This window comes from Erithacus rubecula (assembly GCF_903797595.1).
Source record: "Erithacus rubecula genome assembly, chromosome: 4".
Lineage (NCBI taxonomy): Eukaryota > Metazoa > Chordata > Aves > Passeriformes > Muscicapidae > Erithacus > Erithacus rubecula.
This window is the reverse complement of record NC_136686.1, coordinates 45,286,582-45,306,581: the sequence shown is the minus strand read 5'-3', so window position 1 is coordinate 45,306,581 and position 20,000 is coordinate 45,286,582.

Below are 20,000 nucleotides of genomic sequence, written 5' to 3'. Positions count from 1 at the left end.
AAATTTTAAAAATAAATTCTAATTAAATGATAGTGTAGGATTTTCTATATTGAATCACACCATAAATCCATCAAGTTGCGTATCCTACTGTAGTAGTGGAATGAGGGATTCAATAAGCAACAAAACAATGCTAATACATACACCCAACCAATAAAAAACCAAAATTATTTCCCTACCCTTGTAGGAATCAATTTGCATCCCAAAGCACAAGACTGAGTTAGTTTTAGGAAATGTTGTTAATGAACACAAAATTATATGGTGTTTTCATTGATTCTTAAATGAACACAGGCATTTCACTTGGCTAGATTAGCCCTTGCATCAGTGAATCCCTTGAGCTGACAGTACTAATAGCTGCACTGAGTAGCCATTCAGAAGGAGGAAGCAGTCTGTACATTACAGAATGTACCACAACAGAAAAGCTTGTATATCCATTTCCTTATTTCCCTATTTGTTCTTGTTTATGATAGTTTGGATTTATTTTTTTAATGGATCACCATCAGCAAACATTTCCTCTTTTGAAAATAGCATCCTTGTGAATTCTGACTGGGTGTTGCTTCAAGCTCTACCTGATGATGATCCTGAACCTGGGATGATGCTTTATTTTTTTATACTTCTGAGCAGTTATCTGCAGAACACAAACCATCAAAACAGACCCATGTGACCTTTGCCAAAATAACCAGTTTTGCTGGTTCTTGGTGGATAGTTGAGAATGAAGACAAAACTTGAGATCAAGTGTCCTCGTCAAGGAGGGAAATGAGATGTTTGAAAGATATTTTCCACATGGCTTACAAAAGAAAATACCCAGTTTTTCTCACCTGGGAAGCATGGATATGAATTTGTTACTGAGAACAGGAATGATCTCAGTGAAAAATATAAAATTATAAAATTATCAAGGCTGGACAGAAGGCTATGTGAGCTGCTCAAAATGGAAAGTAAAAATGATATTTCCAAGAGAGCAATTATCTTGCAGCCTGAGGATTCACAAAGGGTGTTACCAGGGAGGAGTGTGGCAAACTGTTATGAATCCTCTTCTCTCCAAGAACACCAGCTAGAATGATATTCCCTGTCTGTTGCTTTCACCCACCTTCCCTGCTACTGGTCATTAAATCTGTACTTCTTTTGGTGATACACATATTTTTGGCCTTTTTTAGCAGTGATATGTTGCACTACTACCTCAGCAATTTTATCACACTCTGTGTCATGGAGACCAACACAGCTGCCCTCCTACCAGAGTCTTTTCAGTGAGAGCATGAAAGAAAGTGTCAATCTCTTCAGAGTCTGGCTGCATTACCATACAAGTGCAAATGTCTTAACAAACCCCAGAAGATGTAGGCATAGCTTCTCAAACTTTCTGAAAATTAATGAATGGCAACAAAATGCAAAATCAAAGTCAAAAGTAACTCTCTCTTTGGTATTCTCAGTATCTAAAGCAAATCTCAGTAAAAGTATTTTATTTGTTTATTTATTTTTAAATCTGAGATTCTGAGCTACCATAGCATCATCAAATTCATTCATGTTCAGTTCTCCCACTCTGATTGTCCCTGGTTTTGGCATTTAGGATTAGAGGAGCATGTGATGTGAGATAGCACTGGAGTTTTTTTTATAAAGAGAAAAGTCTCCTATTACCTTTGCTCTCATTTCATTGGCAGTGGAAGAACAGCTTCATGTCACAGGCATGGTTTTGTAACAGGAAGACATAGAGGGAGGAAGATAGAGTGTGAGAGATGGAAGAGAAAAAGAAAGAAAGCAAGAGGATTAGAGTAAATATCTATATAGTGTTTTGGCAAAATATTCTGGCTTCTGAAGTGCTCTGTAGCTTTGATTTTACAAATAGAGAGAGAAAAGTGCTTACAAATAGTAAAAACCATATTTTTGCCAGAAAACTTAATTTCTACTTTTCCAATTATTATTGGAGACTCTGTGGACATTTTGTGAACTAGGCCCAAAACTTTTTAGTTTTTCAGACTCAAAACAGAAATGTCTTTTAAGATTTATGGGTTTGGGTGTCTTTTAAAGTGTAAATTATTTTTTTTTTTTTTTTACTAATATCAAAATGACAGCCTCAGGAGCTTTTCTAAAAGATGGGACTGCAGCAAATAACATGCAAGCTTCCCACACTGTGCTGTCAGAAGGCCTCCATGACATCTTACAACACCCCTGCTATTTCTGTCCTGATCCTCCCTCTCGCAGGAGCTGACAATCCTGCTAAATCATGTGATAGGTTAGTGATGTGGGAAAATGTCAGCATGTGATTACAGTAAATCTCCAAACTCTGTTTCACTTTATGTGACCCATTCAGGATTCAAATTTAGAAGTACAGTGAGGTGAAGATGGAGGAGACGTGCAGATTACACATTCCTGGGTCAGCCTGACACATTAACACAGGGGTTCACTCAAGGAATGCACTTTCCCTCTGGCTTTTCCATTGGGAATGGAAGGGAAGACAAACTTCAGTTTGTAGCAAGGGCTTCAAGGAACTCCACTGTAAGAAACTGAATTAAGAAGTCCAGTCTGCTTTGGATACCTATTTGATCAGCAAACCCCATTTGAAGGGCAACTCCAAAAGTTGCTTCTGGAGGTGCTGGAGGTTGCCAGCACTACCCCTTCCCCAAAGGAATTTCCACTTTGGAAGCCCTCTGATTTCCTGATTTCTTCTTAATTTTCCATGGGTATATAAGCAAATTACACAAATATAATTCAAGTTTCCTTCTGGACCACACCAAATTTTCTTTGTTGTAAGAAGATTTGCTTAGAAAATCTTTTAATTAAATCATTAGTATGTGAGTTATGGATATATACTTAGTTAACTGTGAAAGCTGCCCATGTTGCTGGGAAGACTCTGAGATATTACATCGTTTGAATTTTCAGGTGTAGTATTTTCAGTAAAAATTTCTCTCAAGCCTCTTCCTCCTATTTTAAGCTAAGTTATACAATTTGTGGACCCCCAGAAATCTGGAAGTATGTGGAGTGGGTCATTCTGTATGTTGTTAGTGTAAATCCTGAAATCAGTATTTTCCATTTATTAAAATATACTGCAGAGAGATTAGGAAATATGGGAAAAAAATTGATGGGTGCATAATTTTTTCTTTATCCTCTCTGGTTACCAGGACCAGAACCCAAGGGAATGGCATGAAGCTGTGTCAGGAAGGTTTAATTAGGATATTAGGCAAAGGTTTTTCACCTGGAGGGTGGCTGGGCACTGGAACAGGGTCTCCAGGGAATTGATGATGGGACCAAGTCTGACAGAGTTCAAGGAGCATTTGGAAAATGCTCTTAGCCACAAGATGGTATTCTTGGGGTTGTCCTGTGCAGGGCAAGGAGTTGGACTCAATGATCTTTTTGGGTCCCTTCTAGCCCAGGATATTTTAGACTAGGCCAGGAGTAAGGTTTTAAGCCAGCACAGGGGCAGCAAGCTAAGCAGCCTGAGATCCTTGAGAAGATGGAATCAAGATGGAAACAGCCAGAATGTAGGAATTTAAGGGCCATCTAGGTGGTGGTGGTGAGTACACCAGTCACTCAGTATCATCTCAGAAGAGAGAAAAGGGTTTCCCAGTGGAATACAGGTGAAAGAAACCTTCCTTACCTCACCCATGCTAAGTTGTTTTTGTGTTTGTGCTCCGATGGGCTTTGGAGAATAAGAGGCGTATCACAGCATGCTGCCTTCCCTCCCAATTTATATGTTTTGCAAGTATTTTTCTAATTCAGTTTCAGGTCTGTTCAGGAAGTGAATAGTGTGTTTTGTTTTTAAACCTAGAAGCTACATGCTATAAAATATAAAATAAAATACAGCACCACAGGGAGCCCAGCTGCCACATAGAAAGTTGATCTCTCTAAAACCTTTTGGCCTGAAAGAAAAAAATGAATTTAGACATTTTTATAGGATTTCTTCAGCTAAAGTCCACCTTCAAATCCCACTTAACTTAGTATGTTTACATGTGTCACATTTTCATTATGTAATAAACAAGAACATGTGTACAAATATGAAGAAAATAAAGTCAGATGGCTGGTTGGCTGTAGGGAACTGTGATTATTCAATTCCCTTCTGATATCTTTCCAGAATGTCACATCCAGCTGCAAATTTTGGCAACCTATAGCCATTTCACCATCCTCAAACACCTCTTTGTATTGCACAAAATTGCATTTTATTATGCAAAAAAAAGAGACATTCCATATATTTTAGAACTGGGTAGCTCTAAAAGACCAGTACCATTTTTAAATATCACTGGATTTCAGGGTAAGATTTTTTTTTTCTGTACTATTGTCGAAGAAATTTACCCTTACTGAACTTCTCCATTACAGTGATATCAAATTAACCAGTATTCTAATTATATTGATTCCTTTTCACATACTATTACTAGAAATGGTCACAACTTCTGTGAGTCTGGATGTGTGGGTCTGACATGTACTTCACCATCCTCAGGGGATGAAGAACATACAAATGGCCAAGAAATTCATGAAAACAATAGACAGCTCTTTGTCTCCAAAGAAAAACAGAGAACCAGCAACTGGGGCTGCTTAGCTGGGGGAAAAGGGCAGGGAGGACTAGAGAGATGAGAGGTAGAAGAGGGCCTTGGGGAGCAGTCTGGTGAAGAAAGGGCTCACCTCATCCTCCAGCAGAGGAAGTCTGTTCTGCATTGGTAGGGTACCAAAAAGGAGAGGATTGACAAGACCAGGCTTAACATATCTCAGGCATCAATCACTCTTACTATTAATATAGGTCAGTGGATAATGTCTTGCCCAACAGATATAATAGCATCAAATATCACAAGCCCAAAAATCACCCAGGCACCGCAAATAATACAGAAACAGAAAAATTAAGCTGCTATCAGACTGTTTCACTACAAAGGCCATTGTGGTAGATTCCTTTTCTCAAATAGGGAATTTCAGCATCTCAGCACATTTTTGAGAACTTGGTGCAAAGAATGGGGAAGCTTAACAGCACCAAAATAATTCTGTGGATGACAGTATCGTCCACTAGACCTCTTATTCAGTTACTGCTGCTATAGAATATGTGTATTCTGCAGATAAACACAGATCCATGTCAGAATTGTTCTCTGCAAAGACTCTGGAGATATGGGAAGATACTTTTGGCTCTGTTGAAATAGAGACTAAAACCTTCACTTACACAGTTGCCCTGCAGTCGGGGTAATTTAGGGCTTATTCACAGTTCTGATCAGATCTCATCCCCTTGGAAATATTAGAGATAGCGAGAATTAAAATTTGTTTTTACCCCAAATTCTGTCTTCTAAAAGCACTTTCCTTCTCTGAGGGTGCCTGTTTACAATAGGCTGACAGGAACACAAAGCAGCAATAGCAATGATTCATGTCACGCTTACTGCCTTAAAGTAAAACTTTCCTTGCAGCATTTTTTTTCCCCTGTCTAAAACCACTGATGTGCTGCCAAAATTATCCTGGTACCCAATGTACAAGATCTTGGTGAGCAGACTATGATGAGGCAAAACAGTCAGAGATTTGGCTAAAAATGGAAATGTTCTAGAACTCCTTGATCACCTCATCAAGACCCTGGGCAAAGTATAGCAGGTGGAGCTGCCTGCACAGGGCTGTCAAAATATCTCTGACAAAAATCTTCTTCAAAAGAATATTAACAAAACTAAGCAGACATTGGTAAAATCAACTACTCTGACATAGATTAGAATTCAGAAGACAGAAAACAAAGCAAAAATAATGTCTGAAATTTCAGCATCACAGATAGTTGATGTTTAGGTATCTCAAGTTCCCTGATTGGGCAAATGATGCTGACAATATACATATAAAAAAAAAAGTGAATTGAGTATAATCAAAAAAAGAGATAACAGTTTATCACTTCAGATAAATGCCCTGCATTTGGATAAACATGCACAAAATTTTTAATTCATGTTTACATGTAGGGTAAGACAAACCACAGTTGCTAACCTCTGCCTGCAGCAATAACTAAACCATTTCATTTGCGTGTAGAGATTTAATTTAGGCTCTATAAACAAAACTGTAGATTAGAAAGACTGAAAAACACACTGCTTTATCTGCTGAATTTCCTCAGGGCCAGAAAGAGAGATGATTTCCACAAATCATCTGCAAAGAATCTTATTTTCCTGGAACAAAATAGTGCTATGCACGATTTTACAATACTTAATGAAATCCCTAAGCTCTTGTTGCAATCCCTCTCACATGAGGAGAAGGACCTGATAGTCTTATAGTTCTTGCAGGGTTTTATCCTCTTTGCAGTCAAATGCAGTGTGTTGTGAAGGTGCTCAGTACCAGGCAGGAAGAAGCTGCTTCACTGCTAATAATGATATTTTCTTCGGGACAATGATACATCCATAAATTCTTCCAGCAAGAAAATCTAGCAGCCACTCAGGGACAAGCTATAGGACAATTGCAAGGGCCTCACCAGCTTTGAGGCAGTGAGAGTCCTTCACAAAACCAACTGTTCAGGAGCAAATCCCATCACCTCTCCACCTCCCCCTCATCACTGCCTTACACACACAAGCAGCAATCAATCGGCCCCCAGCTGGCAGACACACTATTTTTTCTATTTAACAACCTCCAGGGTGGTCTCTTTCACTAATCCCCCAGGCTGTACAACTGAGCTGGATCTGAAGTAGCTTCTGCAGTCAGCTGTTGGGAGGTACATAAAATGCAGCAGCACTGCTCTTTGCCAACAAGGCATTCCTGTAAGTATTTTCCCCATGGCCCCCTCTCAAGCATGCCTTTACACTTTTCTTGAATATTATGCATTTGTTGCTTAACCTTTCTGAGATTAGAAAAATGAAATTTAAAAGACAGATCAGGGCAATGAAAATAACATTTAACTGTAACACTGTTTTAACTCTGAAAGTTTCTGGTACAAATCAAAAACAGAGAAAAATGCAAGAGTTTTTGTATCGACCAATTTGAAATATGACAGTATATTGTACAAAATGTTCAGAGCCCATGAATTCTCCAAGTGAAGCCTTCTCTGCAGTGCCTGTGGAAGGCCCTTTGCACCTTTCCCCCTGCAGCTGACCAGGCTGGGCTCAGTCCCTGCCCACACAGGGGTCCCCTCGGGCAGCACAGTACTCACACTTTGCTCTCCTGCCTAAGTGCTCCTTTATTGGACCTGAGCAAATGCACAAAACTGACCTTTAAATGCTGGGTATATTCACCAAGCCAGCTTCTCACTGAGCAGCTTCAGTGCTACCTGACATTAGCATCCTGCAGGTTCAGAGGTAGCTCAGAGACACATTGTCCCCAGGCAGAACTCCCACAGATCCTCCACCCTCAGATCTGAATATCATGGGCTACATTCTCAGATAGCCAAGCTAATACCACTCGTTGCTTTATAGTATTTTATACATGCTGTCGTCCTGGCCCATTTTTTCAGCTTTATTCCCAAATCACTTGTGTAAGCAGTGTCAGAATTTGGTCCTAGGAACAAATAATATCTTTTGAAAATAGATTCCTGGAAGATGGGGTAGAAATGTTTGATGCTGGTGAACCTTAAAAAAGGATTTAAGTTAGCTAAGCTGATTGGAAGGAAAACCAGCTAAAATCCTGATGGCAACATCAGTGCATAAAACAGAGCATTCTTAAAATAAAATTAAAATAGGTCAGAAGTTTTCAAACTAATACTTTTATTCATTCTGTCTGCTGGAATAGGTTTTGTGGAATCACTCATCATTTTAATGCCCTTAATTCATCCTGTTTAAGAACCAAATATTACATAAATTATTATCAAAGTTTTCTTGTAGCACTTATTTTTAACAACTGGAGAATTATTACCAAATATATATACCACACACATTAAAATGTGCAGAGACCACAAAACATTTAGATTAATACTAATGAGATAATCCACCTGCCTGTTTCACTGCACAACAGCTGCACAGATTTAAAAGGGTTCAATTAAACTTTATTCAGTGCATAGATAATTGATCCAATGTGGCGAATGATGTCACTGGTAGGTTAAAAAATGTGTTTTACCTTTTAAAATAAAATTGCTCCATTAGAAAAACTAGAAATATAAACCTGACACATAAATCATTCTTAACTTTGTTTTATAGAGGAACAAAAAGAAGGAAAATCAAGCAAAAACACAGCAGATACAACATGCAGATGCCCATTATTTCATGTCCTCTCAAAAAGTGGAAATAGAAATCTAAATGAGACATTGCTATTGCTCTCCTTCCATATGGGAAGTACAATTACTCTTTCATTTTACTGTATTTATTTCTACTTTTCTTCTGATAACTTCCATTTTCTTAAAGGTTATGACTTCCTACTCTCCACAGCAATGAAACACCCCTGTTTTCCTATTTGAATAACTAATTTTAGATGGCACCAAAGTTGTGTAAAATTCTTTTTTAATAAATAAAGAGGAATTAATCTTTAAAGATCCGTCCTGCCCACCATACGCCTGTGGCACTCTAAGGTTGCTGTGGGAGCGTTTGGTGGACCAGGAGAACATATTCAGGACTCCACTCCAGGCTGCTGAAGATGAAAGCACAGCTTCTTGCCAATTTTGTATTTCTCTGTATTTATGATAGTGGACTGCAAAATACATAATTTCTTGATACAAGATAGCATTATTTTTGACACTGCTTGTGGCAGTCAATAATATGCCATTCTAGCCACTTCATGTCAGGATATTACAAATATTGTTAGAGAGAAGGTAAACATATAATAATATAATAATCATCTATCCACAGAGACATCCACTGTTGTTTTCACCCTTCCTTATAACATTTCTGTAGCTATTCAGAGTTGGTGTTGACTTTAACCTGAGACTGTCAAAGTGATTTCAGAGAGAAACTGAGGAAAAGGCACATGACACCAGTAACAGGTTTCTCCATCACGAGAGGAACTTTAAAGAACTCACTCACCAGCATGAGTGAAATCTGAAAGAATTACCTGCCCCTTGCTTTGTCCAGGGCCCTGATTACTTCTGAGCATGAACTGCAGCTGCTGGATACACTTACAGCACCTGAGCCAGATATCCACAGTCCTCACTCCTGCCAGAGACAGGATGATCTGCAGTGCTACTGGTGCACTCTGAAGTGATGGGGACTTTGGACCCAATTCCTTGAGTCACCTGATCAATCTATTTCAGAAAATAATGGTTGGAGGCAAATTTTATCAAGCTGGATTAACCATTCAATAGTGGCACTCTTTAATAGCTAGGGCATGATATGTTACAGTATGTACCTCCTTCCCATTGTGCCTGTAAAACTTACCATTGTTCTGACTCCAAACATGAAAAACCATGCTTGAAAAAGAACTCCTAAAGAGTGTTTTTCTTTTTTTCTGCATGTTAGGTGAATTTCTGGTGAGTGAAATAGAGCAAGCAGTGCATGCCAATATCATGTGCTGAGGTGAACATACCTAGAGAGTAAATCACACTCCAGAGGGTTTAAGAAGACTTAATGAGACTCCCTTTCTTATCTCTGGTGGTTGCTTCTTAAAATTTGGTGTAATTAAAGTTACTATAGATATATTTCAGACAGACAGATATACACACTTATTAATATACATACACACTACAATTCATTGTTCTTGACTGTGAGGGCATATGACTATTGACACTGTCAATTTTTATCTCATTACTCATCACTGCTTACTCTGAGTGCTAATAGTATATTTCCACAGAGTTTGTGTGTGCTGCAATGTAAATTCTGACATTCCTAGTGTCAGTCACTAATCTAACTCATTCAGTTCATGTCAAGATGATACATCACAATGCTCACCAACTGTCACTCCTGCTTTAAATAGATCTACATTTTTCTCAACTTTACAATTAAACACACCTACATATATGCATCTTTGGTTCCACATCAAGTTCTGCTTTAAAAATATGATCATGAAAGTCACCAAAATATTTTTCAAAGCAATTACTAGATGGGATGAGGGATTTGCTGGATTGGTTTGATTTGATTTTTACAAAACCCTTTTGAAAGCTAAAAGCAAACTGAAAATATCTAGACACATTTAAAGTTGATTGTAGGTCCATATTTTTCTCTCCCAAACAAAAAGCACATATTTTGTCACCAAATTTTCACTTATGTGTGACTGGTTTGTAGTGTGTCCAAATTTATGTTTAAAAAGCGTCTGTTAAAAAATGTTTGCTAACATCAAGGATTAACTGGAGTGTTTAAATTAGTTAAGATCACTTTGGTTTTGAACATAATTTTAAAGGAAACCCTATGCTTGGTACATTTTAATGTTTCCTGGAGTTATTCCTCTGCATCCCTGTTTCTGTGCTGCATTAATTAATTCTTGAAGAATGCCCAAACTACACTTATTCTTTCTCATGCTTCCAAAATATTACTGTATGTTTTGTTATAGAGCTCCTGAGGAAACTTGCAGTACATTAAGTACTGAATCTCAAAAAGTGATACAGCACCATCACATACACATTTCTGGTGAACCTGGGTGCCCAGCCATACTATCTACTTTAACATGTTCCTCAAAACAATGTACTAATGTTTCTTACCTTTTGCAGTTCTAAAAGGCAAGTTTCTGTAATACAGAGAGACCAGAAAAATATGCATTTTTTCAAAAAATAAAGTAATTTTTTTGAACATGACAAAATAGTTTCCTCTTTTCAATTTTTCCTATTGACATTCAATTTGTAGTTTAGTCCTCAGCAAGACTAGAACCTTGAATGTTTTAAAGAAATGAGATGTGAAACAAAGAAACTTTAAATAATACGCATGTTAGTGAAGCAACTGTACTATATAAATAGTATCTCTCCTTTAAACAGCAGATGAAGCTGCATTGATCTGGATACAGATTTAATCATAGGAAAATCTCTAGTACCCATGAAATGGTTTTGGTTGAATCTATTCCAATTACTTCATTGAGTATGTGCATTTTTTTCTCTACTGTATGAATTTATACATATATGAGAAATTGAAAGATATACATCCAGTGCCTAGCAGGATTTTTGAAATAATGTAACTTCTTAAGAACCCATTGGGAACCTATCTACGTTTTAAATGCCTAAACATCCTTTAAAACTTGGCCTTCTGCAACCATAATTTTGTCTTCATATAGGAATGTGCAACATAGTTTTTGAATATTTCTCTAATTTTTGTGACAGAACATTTTATGCCTAATAAAATAAATGCAAGGGGAAAGGGAACTTCAGTCTTGTTTTCATACTTCTTTATAGAAGAATGCATTAAAGTGTACAAGTTATTTGTGTGAAATAAGCAAAAAAAAAGGGTAAGAACCTGATCTATATTTTTGCTTATTTTGCATAATTGAAACAGTGATAAGAAGGAACAATAGTGATTTAGTCCATTGATCTAAGAAGTAAATGCTTATTTGCAATGGGCTAAATAATATCACAGATGAAATTTTAGGGAGAGCAGTAATGCTCTTCTAGGTAGCATAAGAAAGACTAAGCAAGTTAGTTTACAATAATGAAATTACTTAAATCCACTGAATCACTAAAACAAACCTGTTTTTACACAGTGCAACTGAGAACAGTACTTAACTCATAAACTAATTTAATTTTATGGATGAGCATACACAACACACAGATAATAATGGAAAATGAAGAATTCATATTTCCCACGGCAAACATAACTCCTCTCAATTGCAGAGATGTAGATTGTATGAATGATTAAAATGTAACAGTAGTAAAAAATATACCTGTGCACTTGGAGGTCAAATTTTAATTCCTGCAGGAACTATAACTTTGAAATTTCTGATGCATGTATTTAAACTTTCAGACATAATGTTGGTTTTCATGTTGAATGTAATTTAGCTTTTGGAATCACACATGCCCTCCCCATATTCAGTTCATCTCTCAGTAAAGCATGGTTTTGAAGTAAGAGTGTTTAATATGACAGCCCTGGCATACCTCTGATTAATTGAGTTTCTTTCTAGGAGTTATACACACCACTTGATGCCTAAAAGTCTGACCTGCTTTGAGTTAGAACTTCATCATCACTACTCGTTCCTCTCATGAGCAAACAAGCCTAATGACAGTGTTATGGATTCAGGAAAGGTTTCAGATGCAAACATGGTAGGCTGCACAGCTAAGACATACATATATCCTTTATTTAAGATGACAAAAAACTTAAACATATCTTTCAGTACTGTCTCATGCAAACAGAGTACATCACTAGCCTGGACACCAAGTTATTTAAAGCTATTATTTAGTACTGTAATAAGTAGCAATTTAAATACAAGGTAAAATCATTACATTGTCTTGTTTACTACTGATGTTAATGTCAAGCTGACGTGTAATGCTCCAAAAAAAGGCAGCCTATGATTTGTTATCATTAAACTGTCAGTTCTGCCGTGCTAGGCATAGATTCATACTATATTTCTTTCAGCATTTCCCTTTATTTTCTATCAGTCAAAAACTGAAGTGTTTTAATTGTGTCTCTGCTATTTTTCTATTAACTGTTTCGTGCATTTTTTCTCTGGCCTTTTAATTGCAGTTTAATAGTGGTCATTAACACATTAAGGGGTGTTAGAAGAACATTTGAAGTCCTCTTGACTTCTACCAAAGTTGACACTTCAATGCTAGAGTAATTTCAGCTATTCATTTATTTAATAGTGACCTATGCAAATGTGGAACCATGTCATTTTACAAATTGACTGTAATAATTAACTAGAAAGGCAGACTAAAATGAAACAGGTTATAATTAGAATAAAACTGCTACAGTATTACGTCAGCTAGAATAAAATAATCTCAAATGATTAAATTGGTTTCAATTATTAAGAATCAGTTTAATGTACCCACTGTTCTGATTTTTTACATTTCTCTTTTTGTGTGCATTAGATGTCACCTCATACAATTTATGCATTTTATTCATCTTGGTAAAACAGGCATTACAAAAGTTTAATTAAGTAGTAAAAGACTTCATATTATTCCGTTGAATTCTAAATTAATTGCAGAAAGAAATGATAGTGCATAGTACATACCATTCACACACGCTTTGATTAGATGCATCTATTGTTAGCTAATATTTCTCTATCCCAGTGTAGAGATAGAGGTACTGATATAGAGGAATATGTAGGCATATACACAGAAATAATGGTTCTGGCTCCCACAGTATGTTTTTAACACACATGAACAATATAATTTCCAACTACACTACCTAGATCTTTATCTACAGTGACTCATGTCACTGTTCATAATAAATATAGAATTTTAAAATTACATTTTCCTTAAAAAATTCACCTTGTTTTTCAGCTTATTTTGCAGTTTTTGCATATGCAGACAAATACCTAGATGCTTATAGGTGCCCACAAGCTTAAGATAGATATATTGATAATAGGCAGCATATACAAAGTTACATGTTGAAGATGACAAGAAGACATTATTTTGATCTCAATTTTCAACACAGTGTTTTTTTAGTAAATCTGCTTTCTTGGGCTCTACTTGCCATTTGTTAACTCAGCTTTGAGCACACTGCAAAATAGTGCTATTCATTATATGGGCATTAGGGTGGACAGCTTCTGATTTAAAACCACTGTATTTGAGTTTCTTATTTCTGTAAATACAGTTTAAAATTATTGTTGAATAAAATTAGATCTTTTTTTTACTTAAACAAATCTTATGATATTGCTTGGTTGACTGGCCAAGTACCTTCAAGGATTATTCCTCACTGTTCTGCAGTGAGGCTACAATCTCTGATGCTTAGGTTTGTGACTACATATCAGACTGTAGCATCATTGAAAAAAGTTACTATTTTAAGATATATTTCCCATTGCTCCCATGTGTTTGGTTCCAGCAGGGGCACTTAAACCAATAGCTGAGTGTTTGCATGCTGTATTCATTGTGGCTTTGACAGAAGCTTTACAGTCTCCTTTTTGCAGTGATTAACGACATTATGGTAAATATGTGAGTGATCTCAGGAACTTTACCTATGCAAGTGTCCTATCAGTAGACAAATTAAAAAAAAATATATTCTTGAGCGTGAAAACTTTGGTGATTTGAGATGTCATCAGCAGAAGAGTATTTGTAAGAAAGAAACCTTACTGGTAAGCTTGATGACAGTTTCAGCATGACAAGCTTAAGGGAACAGAACACTGTTATTAACATACACGTCCCACAGATTTGGTTATGAAATTGAATGTGCTCTGTGGCATCTCAAGATCAGTGGAAATCCTGAGATCCCAATAGTTAGCCTCTTCTCCAGCTTCTCAGGAAATGGTTTTGGCAATACATTAACCTTTGACCACAGGCCACCAGACAAGCTGTTTAAAATCTGAGCCATTACCTTCCATGTCTTTCATTAATCAAGGTGCTGACTATGGATGCAGTCAGTATTCCAGATTGTGAAGGATCCCTCTGACCTACCTGTCACACCCTTACCTTTCTTAGGGGTCCAATGAATTTGCTAAGATCATTTCAACACTTTCCAAATGGAATTAGACTTCTTTTTATTGTATTGTAATTAATGTTATGCAGTTAAAATAATTTATTTATTATTAATTACATTTTCCAAATGTAATTAAATTTCTTTGCGTGGAACAAAGACAATCAGTAGATCACAGTTAACTGTATTCATTCCACAAAATATAATTAATATAGCAGATTATAGCTGAGTACAAATAACCCATTCCTGAATGTCTTACACCTGTTAAATATGGATAATTTACACAAGTAGTTACTTTATCCTAGAACAATTGCTTTACAAATCTTTGTGATGCATTTACTCGAAACCTGTTTTTTTTGAGCACTTCCTATCACATTTCAGCAAACATCAAACAACCCAAAAATGGCATGTGTAAGCATTTGAAAAATGCATCTCAGCTTCTCAAAGAAATATGGAAAAATAAATATTGTTGTGTGCAAACTATACAATAATGTACTCAGAACTTTACAATAAAATAGTCTAAAGAAAACTTGTCCCTCTTCATATAAAAGATCAAGTAAGGTATGGCTATTGTGGGACTGATGTGCAGCAGGAGTGTCCAGTGGCTATAGAAGGAAGTAGAGAGGCAGAGTGACTGAGCAACATTGCTGATAAGCCTTTGGAAAACCATAAGATTTCTTTTAGTCTCCAGTCTACAAAGTACCTGCGACCTATACCTCACCCCACAAAAATGAAAAAGCATGGCATCATGTCAGTGTTTGGCATGGGGTCTAAATTTGTTTAAGATCTGGAAGTCTTCTCCTGGGGCTTAGTGTCAGTAGAAAATGGAAGCAGCTACTCTGAGCCATAACAGTTAGCTAAGCTTTTAGGCAGCTATGGGGCTATGTTAATATGGAAGCTATGGCTAATTACGGGATTTAGTTTAGACAACCTAGCCTTTTCTAAATTACTTAGTTTTAGTTCAATTCTGCCATTACCAACATTCAGCCAAAGCATGGAGCATAAAAGGACTACCTATCCTGTTCACTATCCTGAAACTTACCCAGATCCTTATTTATCACTGCCATGGCAGTAGAAAGAAGTATATAAAATTAATCACTCATGTTGATTCACCAGATATGTCTCAAAACATCAATAAGATATAGGCTAAATAAGACCCATATATGTTGAAAGGAAAAAAAAAATCAAAATAAACTTCTATGACCAACTCTTTACTTCTCTTTCTCTGATTACTTTAAGGGTGAGAAGATGAGAAAAAAAATGTAGGTTATGAAATCATCCATGCAGGGAAAGAGAAACAAGAAAACAAGGATCCCATAAAGCAATACTACTGCTGCAGCTCATCCTTCAGTTCTGGTGATCTTCGGTTTACTCCACATCAGCTCTCTGCTTTCACCCCAAAAGAATGCTGTCACCAGTTATGTTACCCCCACTCAAGGCTTTCATATTCTTCCCTCTAGTACAGTGACTTGAGTAACCATCCTAAAGTTGTGAAGCAACCAACATGTTGACAAAATCAAAGTCTCTATTAAAAAAAGGTTTTATTTGATATAACTGAATCAACATGAACAGTAACTTATCAAAATGGAACAAAAAAGAAAACTATATAGAAACATTCTTTATCCCACGATGACTTAAACAGCTCTTTCCAAGCTAGTTGCAGCACTTGACTGACAGAAGTAGATTAATCCTTCGTTTTCTCAATTTTTTCAGAATAACAAGGGAGATCTTCCAGCTTCACCTGTCTAGAAAAAATTATTTTGAATACTTTGAGCAAACTAGCTTTGATGATCCATCATGTTTACATGTCTTTTCATAATTTTCATACTCTTATGGCCAGCAATAAATATCAAAATCCCCTAACTGTTTTCTGTTTTCAAAAATCCTGTTATCATATCTTAATTAGTTACAATGTCTTCCCTCTACCATGTCTAGGAGTGGAGTCACCAAGTTCAACAGTACCAGTTGCTGGACTAAGTGGAAGACTGGAGAGTAGTGGAGAGATCCCAGTTGGACTATAAGATGAGGTTTCTACAGATGGGAGGAAAGAACATGGAGTGTGATACAGAATCACCTTCCTTTTTTTCCATTTTGCATTATCTTTTAGTCACTAATAGCTCTGTACCTGTAAAGAGAATTTGCTATTGAATGAAAAGGTTCTTATAAGCCTGACTTGGACTGAAGTAGAAAAGCTTGTGCAAGCAGAGGTGGAATGCTTAGATTTATAAAGCAGTCATGGCACAACAGGAGTTCATGGTGGAAGAGCTGGATTTTCTCCTGGCATGTGTTATTCTCCATTTCAGGTTTTTTCCTCTGGCAAGAACTTGTCTGTTACATAAAGCAATTTATGTCTTCAGAAAAAGCAGTGACATCAGTGCATCAGTGATAGGTGACATCATAGATTATCCCTCTTGTAAAAATTTGGTTGATGAAGCGAAAAAAGTTGTTTGTAGCAACAGGACTGATTGTGGCTACTATCTTTTTCCTTTTGTAATTCCCATTTCTCAACTTCATATGAGATTGACACTAAGCTTTGTCACTGACAGCTTGCCTATTTCAGTGAGATTCACACAAAGAAAATGTGTGAAAACTGAAATGAGAAGGTTCTGTTTGTAGATTGTTGTAAGGCAGGAAAATAATATATGTGTTGAATGTGACTAGGCAGAACTTGAGAAACAAAAATCCCATTACTTCTTTCCTTTTTGCTAAAGGCATATTTGACTTTGCTGTCAATAGCACTTGTAAAGGGTAAAACAGAAAATGTGTACCCACATTGCTAAACTTTGACTATTGGCTCAATGTATCCATACACATTTGGATATTGATGCATTTTTTTCTGGCAATGAATGTACAGCAGGACTAATTATCACAGTGGAGATAGATATATTCAACATTTAAACTTGCTTCCAAATTTTACAGCAATTTTTGTCACAGTCAAAATGCCAGCTGTGGATGTGAACATCCACAGATTCAGTCTGATATCCAATATGACTCTAAATGTACTCATCTGTCTTTATGATTTACTTCTGTATTGCTATCTTCAAGTCTCCTTGATTCTTTTTCCTTTTTTTTTTTTTTTTTTTTTTGATTTGCACATAGTATTAGTCTGCCATTTAACTTTAATTTTTTAAGCTAACTAGAAAGAAGGGGCTGAACAAATATCGGAAACATTTTCTTTGAGTATCCATTTGAATTAAACAGCCAGGTAACATTTGACCATGTTTGTGACCCTTTCATGTTTGCTTTTCATGAATTTTCAAGTGTTTGATCTCTGTTAGGGAATGGATTAGCAAAAAGCAAATTTGTAATTCAAATGCTGGAAACTACACCAGCACCAATTTAAAATTGTATATTCAGATATTATATTTGAAATTTGAAATTCACATTGATTTGATTAATGAAGTGAGTTGCATCCAGCTCATGTGTCTCTGTATGCCTGCTAGTTCACTTGGGGAGGAAAGCCATAAGGTCTTTTCAACAATCTGTATACCTACATTTAGTCTTATTTTTTTCAATTCTGCTTGTGTCCTGGTGTGATTCAGTGCAGCCTCTGGGCTGTTCTATCACTTGTGAAAATCACCACCAACACTCCTACCATTTAGGGCTGGTGAGCAGATCAAATTGGTCAGGCTAATATCTGGGAAAAAAACCAACTGAATCAGTGAAGAAAATGTCTGACTTAATAATTTGCAGTTTTGGTATGGAGTATACCAGCAATATGTTTATTGATTTGAATAATTCTTACCTATTTTTAAAATGTACAGTTTCACAAACAGTTTGGGAACATTCGAAAGTGACCATTTAGGGATAAATTATTAATTGCAAATTATTCCTTGAGTTCTGATAGCATAGATAAAATTAGCTGTTCATTTCATCTGTTGTCTTGCAAGGACAAATTCCAGATGTGTGCTGTCACTCAGTAGAAAGAGAAGATGCAGCAAAAACATGTTCCCAGTGAAATACAAACAGTGCAGTTGTCTTTGCTGTGTTCTGTATACATGACTGTTTAAGAAGTAAAGCATGCAATATGGTGGAACCTAAAAACACTTCTGAAGCTGAGAAGTCTCACAGGAAATTTTTAATTTTTTTTCTGGATGAATTTTTTGATGCATCTTCTCTGCATTCTGCCCCTGGGGCAATCAGTTCACCAACATCCATGTGGAAAATGGTCCTTCTTACTGTGCACAATAACTTCACAAAACTTCAAAGATATTTGATGTACATTAAGAGAAGTTCTAATTTATTCTGTTTTCTGGCAAAACTGCTTGATCTCTACATTCTCCTGTCAAATTCATGGCTTGTCCCCTATTTCTTTCTCTATTTATTTTGTTCCCTTTTCCAATGGATGCCTTTACTAAAAGATCAGCATATTAAGGAGCATATAATCTATGGACAGTGGAGGATGTCAGAAGAAACTGACTTTCATAAAAAGGGCTGTTTTCTGTCCTATATACACTCTTGGTTATTCATACAAACTGATTTTCCTCTGTCAGACTTTGTCCTTTTTTTTTTTTTTTTTGTGTTAAAACAAATACAGAAATAAACAAACTGTAGCAGACAAAAAAAAAAAAAAAAAAAAAAAAAAAAGATAAAAGAGAGGTGTTTATATCCCTGCATCATTCACTGATGTAATGCTGAGATCAGCAGTTCAAGGATGTGGAAGGAGAAAACAGAGGCAAATAGATGGTCAGTGAAAATATAAAGGCCATATCTGTTTTTCTCAGAGCTATCAGGAGCAGAAAATGTAACCTGAGCTGCAAACACATTTCTGCACCATCAGTGAGCAGCCAACGAATTCTTTGGCAATGCCATTCTTTCCAACTGACTTTCAGAGCAGTGGTATGTGCAAACAATGGATTAAGAGTTTTTTTGGGTTTTTTTAAAGACATTTTATGCTATGGGCATAAATGTGTTAATATGAAAAATTTTTGCTTTTCTTTTTAGCAGAGTTCCATAAACTACTTGTGTTTGTTTATTACTGTGAAACCATTCCCTGGACTCAGGCAATTACAAGATTTTTGGCTCAAACACATTGAATTGATCCAGGATTTTCCTGTTAAAAGCCCAGATAAGCTGGAATCAGCAAATACTGTCCATCATCTTAACACATGGGCACAGAGAAAGAAGTTTTAACAAGCACTGGCTGGAGAGGGGAAAGCTAAATGTAATAGATTATCCAGCTGAAAAAACAGAGTGGAAATTTACTTTAGAAAACTCAACTTACAGAGTTTTGCCTAATAAATGACATACATGTACTGTACAAAATCTCACTTCATTTCAAAGAATCATCACAAAGACTATTTTACACCTACTCCTGATAAAAAATTTGGTCCTGTCCTAAAAGGGTACATACACTAGCTAAAAACATTGCTTCTTCTGCTTTTCTGGACTTACCTTTTTATTTTAAAAGCCTTCAGAAGTAGAGTAGGTGAGCTATTTGGGACAAAATCCATGCAAACCTGAAAGAACCAAACACCAGAAGGGTTCTCCTAGAACAGTGGAAGGATGTAGTAAATTTTTTTTTCAACTTATTTCTTGCTTTCAGACACCTTTAAAATTGCAGGTTGTATTTGGCACTGGAAGTAGGAGCATGAAAAACAATAGCAAAGTTTGTTCCTAGAGAATTTCCAGCCCAGCTCTGCAGGCTTGGAGTTTGAACATATGTCAGACTACAAGCGAGTTTTC